The following is a 16,661-nucleotide window of genomic DNA, read 5'->3' as shown; positions in this document are numbered from 1 at the left end:
TTCAGCACAATCCTTAAGTCTCTGGTGCATACCAGTTGAATATTAGCTGTGTCAGGAGGTATTTTTGTTCTCTGACTGTAAGAGTCAGAGTTATTACCCAATTTGAGAACTGCTTAATGAAAGTATATAGAGGGTACATTGGAGAAGGACTGCATGATCCTTTTGGTGGGAAAACTAGTGAAGTCTTATACGGTGACTAGAAATTTGCCATAGCTGGATTTAAGGAGGAGATTCTAACCAAGCTGAAAGGAAAATAGCGTTAGCAAGGCAGAGGAGTATGAGGGAGCATAGTGGATTCAGATAGTAACAGGTAGGAGAGATAGAAGGGGAAGACATCTTTCTCTGACCCTTGACTTTTAAGCTGAGTAAATATATATATTAAGACCACATTTGTAGCTTCAAAATTGCTCCATTTTTGTAGAGAACTTCTAGACTGATACTTAGTTTCTTCAACTATGTCTAAATTATTTTAGGCATAGGGAGAGAAGGGAGAATAGGACTTTGTTATTGTTCAGGGCTGTGCTAAACATTGATAGAACAAGAGTGCAATTAAAAAACCTCTCTGCTGATTCACCGAGAGGCTTCTAATGAGCAAAAGCAAATTCAGACAGATTGAGGATGGTGGGTTATTTTTTTAAATGACATAAAACTGTTGCCCATGAGGCTTTTTGGCTGACATCATGAAACTAATTTTGCTTAATGACTATGGAGGCCTACAAATTCAAATGTGCAGAAAATGAAGTAAATTACTGGCTTGTCAGATTCCTGTTGCCTATCATCTTTTATCTGAATAGCAGCTTTTGTTTCCAGACTATCAGGAGCAAGTATTGGACCCCCTTCAAAGTTGTATTTGTATGTGCTTGAATAATTCAATTCAGAGCCATCTAAATATAGCAAAGCTACAGCAGTGAAATGGTATATCTTCTTATACTTGGGTAACTTGTGTTTATGGATAGCTCTTCCCATTTCTGAGAACTCTTGGAATATGTTAAGCATTCGTAGTGGTGTAAGTTCTGCTTTTATTGCCAGAGTTGATGACTCACACCTTTGAAATACAATGATCTCATATGGACAGCAGAAAAAGCATTTTCTCTATATGAGTGATTTGAAAGCACTCACTGTGTGCTAGGAATTGTGTGGAATACAAAGGTAAACTACTGGCATTTTACTGGGTATCAAATTATGGGATTTTCTCCCTCAAGTTATAGTTAATAAAAAAAACTATGTTGATTGTGTGTGTAGTATTACAGCAAAGGCTGCAAAAGGTGTAAATTGCTTGTAGACAGATTATTTGTCTCAAGGAGTGATGTGAAATAATGATTTAAGTTCTTTTATGGCTTCATTTTTACAACATTTTCAACTAATGTTACTTATTTTCTCTCTACTTCGTATTACTCTGAATAATTAGAAAGGAGGAATATTTTCTGTAAAATGTATCTTGTATCCCAATATTAATTCAGTTAGTGTTTAGATAGCATCTACTAGGCCCTAGGTATGGAGTGAACAGACTATCAATGTTTGCCATCCATAAAATAAAATTACTTAGCCAAAATAATAAAAAAGTGAAAACTTTCAGCTCTTCTGGTATGCTTAATGTTATGTAAATAACAGATTCAGCCTTAACTGCACAGAATATGTATTTGGTTTTGCAGGTATATTGTGGGGTTCTTGTTTGTTGTCCTTCACAAAGGCTAACAGAAAACTTAAGGAGCAGACTGTCTACTTTTTGAATCCTGAGTACTATAACTGGCATATCACATTCCTATGTTTTTTTGGTAACTTCTTCCATGTCATGGGTGGCCCAGTTACCTTAGGAACTGAGGACATTCTATGTGCCAGCACTTGGCTAGAACCAGATGTAGGGAAATAAAAAGATGGTGAGAATCTTTGCCATAACAAATTGCCCCTTTTGTACTTTTGTTTATTTCATTTCCACTTCCTGGAATGTCCCCCTTTCCTCTCTCTGTCCTTTAACATCTTATTCAAAGGCTTTCCCCAAACCTTATCTAAACATTTCTCTTGACATTTTACTCTTTGGAACTTCTATAACATTTTGTTTGTTATAAATTTTGGATTTTTCTTTTTTTTTTACTTTTTTTGTGTGTACCTGAACCATGTTTCTTATTGGATTATAAGCTTATTGAAGGTGTCTTGGACTTTGAATTAGGCCATGAAGGAATAGTAGACATTTGGATAGGTGGAAAAGGCAGGACTTGTCTATAGGAAAGAAGCAGCATCAATCAAGGTCCTCAGGACAAAAAATAAGGTGCTTTTTCAGGAATATTAAGTACATTTATTTGCTTGGTGTGGAGGGTTTATGAGTAGAGTAGGAGATGAAACTGAGAAAACAAAAACAACCCTGATACTGAGCTGGTCAAATATGATTATCAGTAGCCCATTTCGGTCAATGTGTATGTAAGAAGGGCTTGGTGGAGAGTTGGGGGAGAGTGTATTTACTTTAATGTATTTACTCTTATTTTCAAATTACCCCACAGAAGAAAAGGGAGCCAGTGTTGTGATGGGATGTAAGGCATGTTGGATTCAGGAGACTGCAGACCAGAAAGACTGGAACTTGTGGACCTACTCACCTCCTTTGTAAGATGATGGGGAGGAAAGATGATCTTAAAGCTTCCTTCTAGTTCTAATATATATGACACCATGGCACACTTTAAATATCTGAATCAGAGCTACCGCTAAGACCTGATTCACCCATTTGTGAATTGTTTAATTCAGATTTTAATTAAAATCTGAATTTAAACATTTTGAAATTTTGTTATATTTTATTTTTGGGTCCATGCCTGTGGCATGCTGAAGTTTTGGGCCAGGGATTGAACTTATGCCACAGCAGTGACAGTGTTGGATTCTTAACCTACCGAACCAACAGGGAAATCCCTTAAAAATTTATTTTTAAAATCAGTTTCAGTAAGATACAATTAATGTGCAGTACAGTTTGGTGAGTTTTGACTAATGTATATATCCTGTAACCATCACCACAATCAAGATGTAGAACATTTCATTGTTCCCGTTGTGGCTCAGGGGGTTAAGAACCCAACACAGTGTCCATGAGGATGCAAGTTCAATCCCTGACTTTGCTCAGTGGGTTAAGGATTCCGCTTTGCCACAACCTGCAGTGTAGGTTGCAGATGCCACTTGGATCTGGTGTTGCTGAGGCTGTGGCGTGGGCCTGCAGCTCCTATTTGACCCCTAGCCCCAAAACTTCCATATGCTGCAGGTGTGGCCTAAAAAGAAAAAAAAAATGGTGTAGAACATTTTAGTCACACCTATAAGTTTCTCTTAAACTCCTTTGCACTCAGTTCTTTCACACAGCCTTTGGTGACAACAGATCTGCTTTTTGTCACTCTAGGTTAGTTTTGTCTGTTCTAGAGTTGCATATACAGAAAAATCGAGCAGATAATAAAGTTTCCATATATGCCTTTCACAGAGTTTCCTCTATTAACCATTAAAGATTTTTGGTATATAATTTAATGATTGCTTATTCTAACTTATTAACTAATCATTTAGACATTTAGTTTGTTCCCAGCTCTTTATAGTCATAAATGTGCTGTAAGTCTTTTGGTTTTTTATTATTTAGGACAGATTTCTGAAAGAGAAATTACTAAATCAAAGGCTTTGAATTTTAGAAGGCTCTTATATATTGCAGAATTGCTTTCCAGAAAGATTTTACCTGTTTATACCATCATGAGTAGTGTGCAAAGATATTATATTGCATCATTATGTTATAGTAATACATTATCACATGTAGCTGTCAACATAGCCCTCTATCATGCTATAGTAACAATCTCCAAAATCTCAGTGGTTTAATACAACAGTTTATTTTTTGCTTGTGCTACATGTCTGACACACATCAGCAAAGGGTCTTCTTCTCTTTCTCTCTTTAGAGTCATTTAGTGAAACATCCTGATCAGAGCTCCGTCTGTTTACTAGTTTCCATAATCATTTCAGGAATGAGTGGGTCTTCCAGTTGTGTACTAGTTCTGAAAGCTTATGCCTAGTAATATCTTGTATCATGTCAATGTACATTTTAGTCTCTAAAGCAAGTCATGTAGCCAGAACTAAGCTGAAACAGAACAGTAAAGTGCAATTCTGTGAGGTAGGAGGAGAACTGGAACAGCACTAATGCTTAATATCTTATTTAAAAAATGACTCTAATTTTATTGATGAAAGATAATATCTCAGTTTGATTTCTTTTACCAATGTAGATGAAATTTTCATAATTTATTAGCCACTAAAAAATTTAGTCTTTCCTTTCACTTAAGCTTTGTAATAAACATGTGCTATTGGTTTACTTTTACATTTCCAGATTTTTGAATTCTGTTGTCTTTGTGAGGATAGATCATGATGGTGGTATTATAGGGGGTGCAGACCTTTAGAAAATGCCTTTTCTTTTGAAAACTCAAAAGAGGAAAGAAAGATATTTTTCTTGAATCAATCCCCCTCACCCCCGCTAATATAGTGCACATTTTTTTTTTTTTTTTGTCTTTTTGCCATTTCTTGGGCCGCTTCCAGGCATATGGAGGTTCCCAGGCTAGGGGTTGAATTGGAGCTGTAGCTGCCAGCCTACACCAGAGCCAAAGCAATGCAGCATCTGAGCCATGTCTGCGACCCACACCACAGCTCACGGCAATGCCGGATCCCTAACCCACTGAGCAAGGCCAGGGATCGAACCTGCAACCTCATGGTTCCTAGTCGGATTCATTAACCACTGAGCTCCTATAGTGTATGTTTTGATAAGTTTTTTATTTCAAGAATTGTCAAGAGAGTTCCCATTGTGGTGCAGTGGGTTAGGGGCCCAGCATTGTCTCTGTGAGGGTGTGGGTTCGATCCCTGGTCTTGCTCAGTGGGTTATGGATTTGGTGTTGCCACAAGCTGCAGTGTAGGTGGCAGATGCAGCTCGGATCTGGCCTTGCTGTGGCTGTAGCATAGGCCTCAGCTGCAGCTCCAATTCGACTCCTAGCCTGGGAACTTCCATGTGCTGCAGGTGCGACTGTTAAAAAAGGAAAAAAAAGAAAAGAATTGTCAAAATTTTAAATAATTATAGACAATAATTATTGTCTAGCAGAATTAAAATCCTTGCCATTCTACAGGTTTCGCAAAAACAACTTCAATACAAAATTTTAGGAGGTGTAAATGATCAAGTTAGGGTTCTCCTCTTGAAAAAATTAAGTTCCTTTCTCAGGTTTAGTCATATTGACCCTGTCTTTTTCCTTTTTTCAATTCAGGTATCTGCCTAAACTGGAACCTTTGCTGTAGACATTTCTTTGTGGATTTATCTGAAAAACTAAGGTGAGACATTTGGTGAATACATTTGCATTTTAAAATATGTTTTGTAAAAAGAAAAGAATGGATAACAATAAAGATTTTGCAGTAGTAAAGAAAAGATAAATAAAATATGTTTTGCAATAAATAATTGTTTCTGAAAAATGTGAGGCATTAAAAATGTAATGTCTTTTCCTCTGAGAGTGTTAATAGGAGGCAAATATTTATTATAAAGCTACATATATAGCATGCTTACTTAGTTTGTAGGACATTTGAAACAAATGAAGTTGATTCTAGTGATTAAAATAGTTTTGAGTGAATTTTTCCTTTTTTTTATACTCAAAGATAGAGTTTACACTGTTGCTCTCTGACACACTTGGAAAAGATACTGGCATTATAATCAGATATTCTTGAAGGCAAACCCTCAATTACTTAAGTCATAGATTACAACTGGTAATTATTTTAATAGTACAGTTATTAAGAGTTTTCTATCACTCTGTTCTCTTGAAGTTGATTATTTTCTATAGTTTCCTCTGTTTGGGGGCTTATAAAGTAAGGATGTATCCTTTTTGTATGTTCGTGTTTTTTTCCTATAGATAGCATTTCACTCTAATGATAGTATTGTAGCCCTATCCCTCTGCTTGTATGTCTTGGCTCAAGTCTTCTCTACCTCTTAATTTTTTTTAGTGAACCTTTAGAAGTCTGTCATCTGGTCTTTCCATCAGTTTCCACTTTGAGATCAGCTTTTCTCTAAGCCATTCTTGTCACACTTATGAGGGTGCTTTTTCTTAAAGATAAATGACATAATTTTAGTCCATGACTCAGAATCTTTCAGTACCTTTCCACTGTTTAAAGGATATTTTATAGATTACTTTACAGAGCAGTATAATCTGTTTTATATTCATTTTTCCATCTCACTAGTGCTCTAGGAATGTTAGGAACTAACATTTAAAAAACAGCTTTACCGAGAAATCATTTACAAACCGTAAAATTCACCCAATTATTTAAATTCAGTGGCTTTTATTATATTTACAGAGTTATGCAGTTATCACCAATTTAATTTTAGAATATTTCATCATGCCAAAGAAACATCAGTGCTTGTTAGCTATTAGTACACATTCCTCCCTGTACTCATTCCTGGTGGCTTATTAATCTACTCTCTCTCTCTATATCTGCCTATTCTGATCATTTCTTATAAATGTGATTGTACAATATGTGGTCTTTTGTGACTTATTCCTTCCTTTTAGCATAAAGTTCATCCATGATTCAGCATGTACCAGTACGTCATTCCTTTTTATGGCTGAATAATACTCCATTTTATGTGTCAGGAGCTCAGCTGAGTTAGAGAGAGAGAGAGGCAGGGGGCAAGGGTAGTGCTGAGCTTCCAGGTGTCAAGGTATCTGATTAAAAACACTGATCCAAATGAGAGTAGCAGTCCAGCCTTTATTCACTTATTGGGATAGTATAAGCAAGAGGCTAAAGATGAGAAAGTGCAGGCCCCCTCACTCAGGTGAATCAGTACCAGGTGGGGAAGGGGGGCTGTCTTACTGCTGAGGGAGGCAGTTTTATGGATCCAGAGCTGGTTGGAGGGAGAGCTGGAAGGGCTTCGAGTGGAAAAGTGCTGAGTTAGAATAGAGAAAAAGTGTCTTTAATGTTTCCTCCCTAATGAGAAGAAACCAGAAGAGGCACCTGAAGAAAGGCCTCAGCTGCAGGTCACAGATAAAGAAACTTCTGAAAGTAGGTACCTGGGCTAGGGATGCAGCTATGCTAAAGAGCATGGTCTGCTGGGAGTGGGGTGGGGGGCTCAGTCCTTGACTGTAACTCTCTTCAGAGACTGCAGTACACTCACTGTGCACCAGTCTGCTGAGGGGAGGGCAGCTTTCCCATATGAGGCCTGCCAGGTAAAGCCTTGGTAGTGGTTTATGGTCAGGTTGGAAAAGTCGCATGTAGATGTCTTGATTAGAAGTTAGACTCCTCGTTTTTCAGGGCTCTTTGCAAGGGTACTGGATGCATAGTTGCAAGAAGGTAGCAGTTGCAGCAGTTGTGTCTAAAGCTTCACGATGTTTCCCTCAGCCAAAAATGCACTAAGTCGTCTTGGAGTTCGAAACATTCAGCAAACAATGGCAAGGCAGAACCACCAGAAGTGGGCACTTGATTTCCATGACAAATATGGTAATGCTGTATTAGCTAGTGGAGCCACTTTCTGTGTTGCTGTATGGGCATATACAGCAACACAAATTGGAATAGAATGGAACCTGTCCCCTATTGGCAGAGTCACCCCAAAGGAATGGAGAGAAGAATAATCATCCCATCTGGTTTAATACTGAATTGTTTCAAAACCACCTCATAATTCATGCCAAGTAAAAGCACTGCGTACCCATTAAAGTATGGCATGATTGAAGAAATAAAGTATATTTGAAACCTTCAAAAAAAAAGGTTAGACTCCTCATTAAACATATACCATATTTTTGCTTATTTCTTCATCAGTTATTGGACATTTATTTAGGTTGTTTCCACATTTCGGCAATTATGAATATTTTGCTGTGACCATTTGTATTTAAGTTTTGTATGTACATATTTTCACTTCTTTTGAGTATATACCTAAGAGAAGAATTGCTGGGTTATTTGATAAATCCATGTTTAACATTTTGAGGTAACTGCCAAAATCTTTTCCAAAGAGACTATCATTTTACATTTACACCAGGATGTGTGAGAATTTGTTTCTCCATATATTCATCAACATTTGTTATTGTCTTCTTTTCCCCCTCAGAATTACAGCCATTCTAATGGATGTGAAGTGGTATTTCTTTGTGGTTTTGATTTGTATTTTCCCAATGGCTAATGTTGACTATCTTGTCATATGCTTAATGGCCATTTATATATTTTTAAAAAGAAATGTCTATTCAAACCCTTTGCCCATTTAAAAATTAGGTTATCTTTTTATTGTAAGGGAGCTTTATATATTCTGGATACAAATCACTTATGAAATACATGATTTGTAACCCTTTTCTCCCATTCTGTGAGTTGTCTTTTTACTTGCCTGATGCTGTTCTTTGAAACACAAAAGTTTAAAATTTTGTCTGTATTTCTTTCATTGCTTTTTATTTTGGTGTTGTACCTAAGAAAACATTGCCCAAAGGTCATGAAGATGTATTCATATTTTCTTCTAAATATGAATTTTGTTGTTTTTTAACTCTTAAATTTAGATCTGTGATTTGCTTTGAGTTAATTTTAATGTATGGTGTGAAGTAGAGACCCGGCTTCATTCTTTTGCACTTAGCCACTTGTCTTAGGCCATTGAATTATCTCGGCACCCTTGAAAGAATATCAGTTTACTGTAAGTATAGGATTTATTTCCGGACTTTCAATTTTTTTTCCATTAATTTATACATCTTTATCTATGCCAGTACCCCATTGTCTGATGACTGTAGTTTTGCAGTAAGTTTTGAAATCACAAAGTGCGAATTCTCCAACTTTGTTTTTTTTAAAAGTATAGTTGATTTACAATGTGCCAATTTCTGCTGTACAGTAAAGTGACTCAGTATGGTCATTGGTTTAGTCTTTTAGTGATTTTTAGCAAGAGCCAAAAGATTGTTTAAGTGATGGTGACAGAAATGAGATTCCTGTAGGTTAAGCAGTGAATGGGAAATGAGGAAAAAAGACTATCTGGGAGTATAGACCAGTGTTGTGAGAAGTTTAAGTGTGAAGGGGAAGAATGAGTTTAGAATGCTGCATAGAGAGAGACATAAGGTATTTTTTTAATATAGGAGAGGCTTTGAGCAAATTTTATCTACAGAGGTGGTGGGAGAAGAAACCAGTTAAGAGCTAGCTTGTGGATGTTATGAGAGAGGAATAACACAGATGACAGCCTCCCCTGCAAAGACAGAATTGCATGTACAGCACAGATTGGCCTGATGTAGCGTCTTTCTTTTGAGGGAAGGATATGTCTGTGTATGCAGCCAGAGATAAATGTATGGATATGAATTAAGAAATACAAGGAGTTCCTCTTTCCTCCAACATAGAAAAAAAAGGTTCTTGGCTTGGTGATGATGTTGTTGGGCATGTTCTAGAAGGAGGCAACAGGGGTGAGATAGAGTTTGAAGGGCATGGTGAAGGTTTGGCATACCTTCTGTGAAGCATGGCAGAGGTTGCTTACCAGAAACAAAGAAGTGTCTTGAGAGCCTGTTTCTCTCTTCCCTCCATGTAAATTGAAAAAACAGGTACATGGTCGGAAATTCAGATGGTACACAAGGATTTAGAGTGAAAAGGCAAGTCTTCCTTTCACCTTAGATCCTCTGTCCCTATTTTCAGAAGAAGGTATCATTAGCAGTTTATTAGCTTTCAGATTGTTTTTTCAAATATAAATGTAAATTAAAAATTACATCTGGAATTTATTTTAATCTATGAGAATGTGCTTCTTGCCTTTTTAGCTTCTGTAACTTGGGAATCTTTCTGTATACTTAGATCTATTTCATTCATGTGTACAGCTTTAGGACATTCTGCATGTGAATGTAGTATAAATTATGTAACCAGCATTTAGATAAGTTCCAACCTTTACTCCCATAAAAGCCATGATGAATGAGTAAATCTTACCTTTAAAATTCAAAATCATTGCAGCACCTTAATTCTGTGTCTTAATTCTGGATTTATTCTGTAAACACACACACACACACACACACGCACACACACTGAACAAACTGGTAATATGTACATACCAAAACTGAGTTATCTTTAAAACATAAAGATATCTTAAATATTTGTGATACCCTTAATTATCATGCTCAATTTATTTCTGGGATTGAGTGATAATAAATCCTGTCCTCGGTGTTTGCCATTTTGAACCCTGATGCAAAAAACATTCCTGTACATGACTCTTGCAGTACATGTGCAGGAGATTCTGCTCGGTATGTAGCTATGAATGGAATTGCTGGGTCATATGGTAGTTAATGTTAAACTTAAAGAGATAATTCAAAATTTATTTCCAGAGTGATTATACCATTTTATCCTTCTTATGTCAGTGTATAAGAGATCCTGTTGTTTTAGTCTTGTCGATATTTGGTGGTGTCTTCAGACTTAAGTTTTGCTAGTTGAATAACCAAAAATAGTATCTAATTGTGATCTTTCCAAAAAAGTCTTTAAAAAAATCAAAGTACAGTTTTCATTTTTTTTTTTTTTGGTCTTTTTTTACCTTTTCTAGGGCTGCACCTGCGGCATATGGAGGTTCCCAGGCTAGGGGTCTAATCGGAGCTATTGCTGCCAGCCTACACCAGAGCCACAGCAAAGTGGGATCCGAGCTGCGTCTGTGACCTACACCACAGCTCACAGCAACGCTGGATCCTTAACTCACTGAGCGAGGCCAGGGTTTGAACCCACGAATTCCTAGTTGGATTTGTTAACCACTGAGCCACTGAACTCGGAAGTATAATTTTCATTTTTACAATAAAACACAAAGATTTTTAAATATACAGTTCAGTGAGTTTTGCCAAATACATATACCTTTGTAATCCATTCCCCTATAAAAATTTAGAACATTTTTTATTACCCCTTCAGTTTCCTGAGGCTTCTTTATTAGCATTCTTTATCCTCGCCAGAGTGAACCACTGTTTTCATTTCTTTTACTTATTTTTAAAAAAGAATTGTCTGTCCTCGCCATCATAAAATTCTTTCCTTCCATTTTCTCTCTCTTTACTATGTCTTTTTAAAAAATTGTGGTAAAATATACATAACATTTGTCAATTTTAATTGTGCAGTGGTATTAAATGCTGTCACATTTTTGTGCAGCGATCACCACCATCTATCCTCATAACTCTTTCTAATATCTTGTGACAAGCTCTGTGCCTAGTAAATAACAAATCTTCTTTTTCCCCACTTCCCAGTCCCAGGCAGCCACCATAATGCTTTCTGTCTTTATGCACCTGACTACTCTAAATACCTTGTATAAGTGGAATCATACAGAATTTGTCTTTTTGTGACTGGCTTATTTCAGAGCATAATGTCCTCAAGGTTCATCCATGTTGTAGTATATTTTCCATTCCTTTATAAGGCTGAATAATATCATATGGTGTGTATCTATGTGTGTATATGTGTGTATTGATGGATACTTGGGTTGCTTCCATGTTTTAGCTATTATCAACACTTTTCCTACAAACGTGGGTATACTAGTATCTCTTCATGATCCTGCTTTCAGTTCTTTTGGGTATATACCCAGGAGTGGATAGCTGGAGCATAGTTAATTCTGTTTTCAATTTTTAAGAAACCACTGTATTGTTTTCCACAGCGGAAGTGCCACCATTTAAAATTCCCCTGAACAGTGCACAAGGGTTCCAGTTTCTCCATATTTTGCCAAAGCTTGTTTACTCTTCTTTTGATAGTAGCCACACTAGTGGTTGTGAGATGATATGTCATAGTTTTGATTTGCATTTCCCTAATGATTAATGATGTTCAGCGTATTTTCCTGTGCTTATAGGCCATTCGTATATTTTCTCGAAGAAATGTCTTTTCAAGTCTTTTGCCCATTTTTGAGTAGGGTTATTTTTGTTGTTGTTGTTGAGTTTTAGGAGTTCTGTATACATTCTGGGTATTAATCCGTTATTAGATATATGACTTGCAAACATTTTTCCTATTCTGTGGCTTTTTTCTCCATGAATAGTGTCTTTGGGTATACAAAATTTTTGAATTTTCATGAAGTTTAGTTTGTCTATTTTGTCTTTTATTGCCTGTGCCTTTAGTGTCATATCCAAGAAATCACTGCCAAATCTGATGTCAGGAAGTTTTGCCCTCTGTTTTTTTAGAAAAGTTTTATTGTTTTAGGACTTACATTTAGGTATTTTGATCCGTTTTGAGTTAATTTTTGTATATGGTGTTAGGTGAAGACTCAACTTCATTTTTTTATATGTGGATAACCAATTTTCCCAGCACCACTATTCTTTTCATCATTGAATTGCTTTGATGAATTTGTCAAAAATCACTTGACTTCATATGTATGTGTCTGTTTCTGAGTTCTGACTTCTGTTCCACTCTCTCTTTTTTTTTTTTTCCTTTTTGCTGATACTGTATTGTCTTGATCATAGTAGTTTTATAAGTTTTGAAGTCAAATAGTGTAAGTTCTCTAAAGTTCTATTATTTTGTTTTTCTTAAAGATTTGTTTTGACTCTTCTAGATTTTTTTTTTGTTTGTTTGGTTTTTTTTTGTTGTTGTTGCTATTTCTTGGGCCGCTCCCGCAGCATATGGAAGTTCCCAGGCTAGGGGTCTAATCGGAGCTGTAGCCACCGGCCTACGCCAGAGCCACAGCAACGTGGGATCCGAGCCGCGTCTGCAACCTACACCACAGCTCACGGCAACGCCGGATCATTAACCCACTGAGCAAGGGCAGGGACCGAACCCGCAACCTCATGGTTCCTAGTCGGATTCGTTAACCACTGCGCCATGACGGGAACTCCCTAGATTTTTTTTTTTTTTTTTCGTTTGTTTTATTTTTAATTCTTTTTTTTAAATTTTTTTTTATTTTTTAGGGCCATACCTGTGGCATATGGAACTTTCCAGGCTAGGGGTCGAATTGCAGCTGCAATTGCCTGCCTACACCACAAGCCACAGCAACTTGGGATACGAGCCCATGTCTGCAACCTACACCATAGCTCACAGCATAAGCCAGATCCTTAACCCACTGAGCTAAGCCAGGGGTCAAACTCTCATCCTCATGGATACTAGTCGGGTTTGTTACTGCTGAGCCACAATGGCAACTCCTATTTTTTTTTTTTTTTTTTTTTTGGTCTTTTTGGCATTTTTTGGGCCGCTCCCGTGGCATATCGAGGTTCCAAGGCTAGGGGTCTAATTGGAGCTGTAGCCACCAGCCTATGCCAGAGCCACAGCAACGCAGGATCCGAGCTGTGTCTGCAACCTACACCACAGCTCATGGCAACGCCGGATCGTTAACCCACTGAGCAAGGGCAGGGATTGAACCCGCAACCTTATGGTTCCTAGTCGGATTCGTTAACCACTGCGCCACGACGGGAACTCCCTATTTTTTTTTTTTTTTTAAATTTTAAAATCTACTTTTCCATATAGATTTTAGGATCAGCTTTTGATTTTCTGAAAAAACTTTTGTAAATTTTTTCTTTACATTGATCCACAGATCAGTTTGGAGAGAGCAGACATCTTTACACTTTATAAACATCTCTCACTCCACTTATGTAGATCACCTTTAGTTTCTAATTTTTTTTTAGTTTTTAGTATATAAATTTTGTAGTTTAACTTTTTATGTTATTATAATGGCATTTGAAAAGTCTTTCATTTCTGGTTGTTCATTACTAGGATGTAAAAATATAATTTAATTTTGTATATTGGCCTTTGAGGAGCTTTATTTTTCCCCTTAATATTTTCTAGGCTTTACTATGTCACTCTGATGTATATGTAAGTAAAGACAGTTTTACTTCTTCCTATCATCTGTTGTCTGATTTCTTTTCCTTGCCTTATTTTATTGACTAGAACCACCAGTACAGTTGTGAATGGAAATGGTGAGAGCAGACATCTTTAATTTGTTTCTGATTTTAGGGAGAAAATTTTCAGTCTTTCACCAAGAAGATATTATCCTTGGGTTGAATAGCCCTCTCTATTCCTCATTTGCTGAAAGCTTTCTTTTGTTTTTTGTTTCAGAATCGTAGTGGGTGATGTTGAATTTTAATTGTGATTGTAAAGAATTTTTAAGAAGGATGTCTAAAAGGAGGTATAATTGTGACTCTCATACCGATGTAGAATGAACACTTGTCAAATATTTAACTTACAAATTTATGAGGAAATTGGTAAGATGTTAAGGTCAGTTTAAAGGAGAATTTGAAGAGCTACTCATTTATATGCAGTAAAAGAAGGCTGAAATAAAATTTTCAAATTGATGCAAAAACTGGTCTATCCACTGGGCAATTATCAATTGTAATCCACTGGGCACAACTAATTTGCTCTGTTATACGCAAGAATAGTTCATGTTATTATCAGTGTTCTACATTTATCAAATTGAAGGATTGCTCAAAGGTGATGAAAGATGTAGGTAATGAATGTGTGAGCAAGAGAGAACATTTACTAGTCTTATTTTAAATCCATTTCAAGGTTTTCCACTATTTTTCCTGACTTTAGGACCTTGCTTTGAATTTTTATGATCCCTGGTGATGAATAGTTTTTTGTACATGTGCTGGTTATATGTTTGCATTCTGCTATGAAATGCCTCTTCATGTCTCTTGCCCATTTTACTGGACATGTTCTGAGGTATATGTATGCTTTATATGTTGTTGACAGTGCATTATAAGCTGTGTGTATTGTGAATACTTTCTGCTTGTTTATCACTTGTATTTTCACTTTCTTAAAGGTATTTTCTGATGAACAGTGATTCTTAATATAGTCGAATTTCTCTTATTTCTCTTATTTAAGAAATACTTCTTTACCCTGAGATCAAAAGAGAGAGTTATATTTTCCATTAAGTTCTTTAAAGTAGTTTTTGGTGTTTAAGTCCTTGCTCTATCTGGTGGTGATTTGTCACATGGTATAATGTTAGGATCAAATTTCACCTTAAAAAAATAAATGTTGTAGACTGAATGTTGATATGTTGTTTCCCCTTACTCCAAATTTATATGCTGAAGCCCTAACCTCCAATGTGTGGCATTTGGAAATGGGGCTTTTGGGGGAAATTTAGGGTTATATGAAGTTGTGAAGGTGGGGCCCTGGCCCAATGGGATTAGTGCTTTTATAAGAAGACGCACCGGAGAGCTTGCTGTTTCCTTCTCTCTTCTGTGTGGCCTCAGCCAGAACGTGGCCATTGGCAAGTCAGAACTTTCACCAGACCTTGATTGTGCTGGCACCCTGATCGTAGACCTACAGCCTCCAGAATTGCAAGAAAATATTTCTGTGGTTTAAGCCATCTTGTCCGTAGTGTTTTGTAATGGCAGCTCAAGCAGACTAAACATCTTGTTTTACATTTAGTCCTTGGTACTTGATATTTTCTTTGTCAGACACTGCTTGTGTGAGGAGAATCAAATTTATATCATTCGTACTGATACTAGGGCAAGAATTGGAGAACCCCTTGAGTCAGTTACTCCTAAACCCCATATAATATAACCTCTGGTCACTTCTTTATCTGTTTTTCTTAAAGAGGAGGTTTGCATAGGCAGAGAGGGTGGTGTTCAGAAACAGCCAGGGGAGGTTCATGTGTGACCAGCTGTCTTTCCCAGCTCCTATTTTCTTGAGGACCAGAGAGACCACAGGTCTGAATAATGCACGTATGGGACCAGGTTGTGTGCACACAGGTGCTGCAACACAAGAAAAGCAAAAATAGAACTTGGGGGAGTTCCCGTCATGGTGCAGTGGAAATGAATCTGACTGGGAACCATGAGGTTGCAGGTTTGATTCCTGGCCTCATTCAGTGGGTTAAGCATCTGGCGTTGTTGTGAGCTGTGGTGTGGGTTGCAAAACACAACTCAGAGCCAGCATTGCTGTGGCTGTGGTGTAGGCCTGCAGCTGCAGCTCCGATTAGACCCCTAGCTTGGGAACCTTCATATGCTAGGTAAAGTGAAAATATAAAAAAAAAAAATTAAAAAGTTGAACCTAGGTAGTTTTTTTTTTTTTTTTTCTATTTTGTTATCCCAAGGCTTTGATGGGCTGCCTTTTGCCTCAGGCCAAAGCCACTGTTCCACATGGACTAGTTCAAAATGGGGCCTTGTCAGCCCAGGTGTTTCTCAAAGGTCTCCATTTTTCCTGGATAACTTCCCCAAGGGCTGATCTTCTGAGAGGGCGACTGCAGTTTTGCTAATGCAGCATTTCAGCGGGAACTGGAACCAGCATAAAATATTTCTGGGTCTTCTTAGACTTCCTTTACATAATTACAGGTAACTTTAACCTGACCAAACATGTGAACAGATTTAAGATTTCTTAGTCTTCTTCCTTGCCATGTTTGAAGCCCTCTATAGAGACTGTGTAGAGGTGTAGACTGGCTGTAAGAAAGACAGGCAATCCAATGGTGTTTCACTGAATTTTCAGCCAGGTAGGATTGGCTTTTTGGATAGGTGGAGCCAAAAGGTCCTTTAGTTGGTATAACTTGCTCTCTTATAAAAAGGTCTTTGACTTAGAGCGGCTGTCCTTCTGCTTAATAATGTTACTTTAAATTCTAACTTCAGACAGTCATTCTTACCCAAAATGGCCCATGAATTCTTATTTTATTGCATCTTTTACGTAACTTGCATTCTACTTAAAATGAGTATATTAGTATTAAAATGTTGTAAGTTACTTGTGTCAAAGAAACTTGCTACTCCAGGATAATGTACTGTATTTAATTCTGTTTCTTTTCCTGTCTCCTGTACTTCTGTGCCCTCACCAAATAGTCCACAACATCATACTATCTTCCA

The 16,661-nt window shown here is 37.1% G+C and overlaps 1 protein-coding gene and 1 pseudogene across 9 annotated transcripts in view; both read left to right on the top strand.

Annotated features, from left to right (window-relative positions):
- PEAK1 (pseudopodium enriched atypical kinase 1) overlaps positions 1–16,661 on the top strand; it is a 284,832-nt gene that overhangs the window by 53,832 nt on the left and 214,339 nt on the right. For 4 of the 9 annotated variants that reach the window (XM_021097994.2, XM_021097992.2, XM_084966097.1 and 1 more), the window contains exon 2: positions 5,241–5,304. The exons of 2 other annotated variants lie outside the window; for them this stretch is intronic. The gene's annotated coding sequence lies outside the window, so the exon portion shown is untranslated. 9 annotated transcript variants of the gene reach the window in all.
- Positions 7,254–7,712, top strand: LOC146401640 (cytochrome c oxidase subunit 7B, mitochondrial pseudogene; annotated as a pseudogene).

Source organism: Sus scrofa, chromosome 7 (assembly GCF_054392235.1).
Source record: "Sus scrofa isolate SSC_HxYL_T2T_F1_AM1 chromosome 7, Sscrofa_HxYL_maternal_Yorkshire_Landrace_v2.0, whole genome shotgun sequence".
Lineage (NCBI taxonomy): Eukaryota > Metazoa > Chordata > Mammalia > Artiodactyla > Suidae > Sus > Sus scrofa.
The sequence above is the reverse complement of the archived record's forward strand: the minus strand, read 5'-3'. Positions and strand labels throughout refer to the sequence as shown.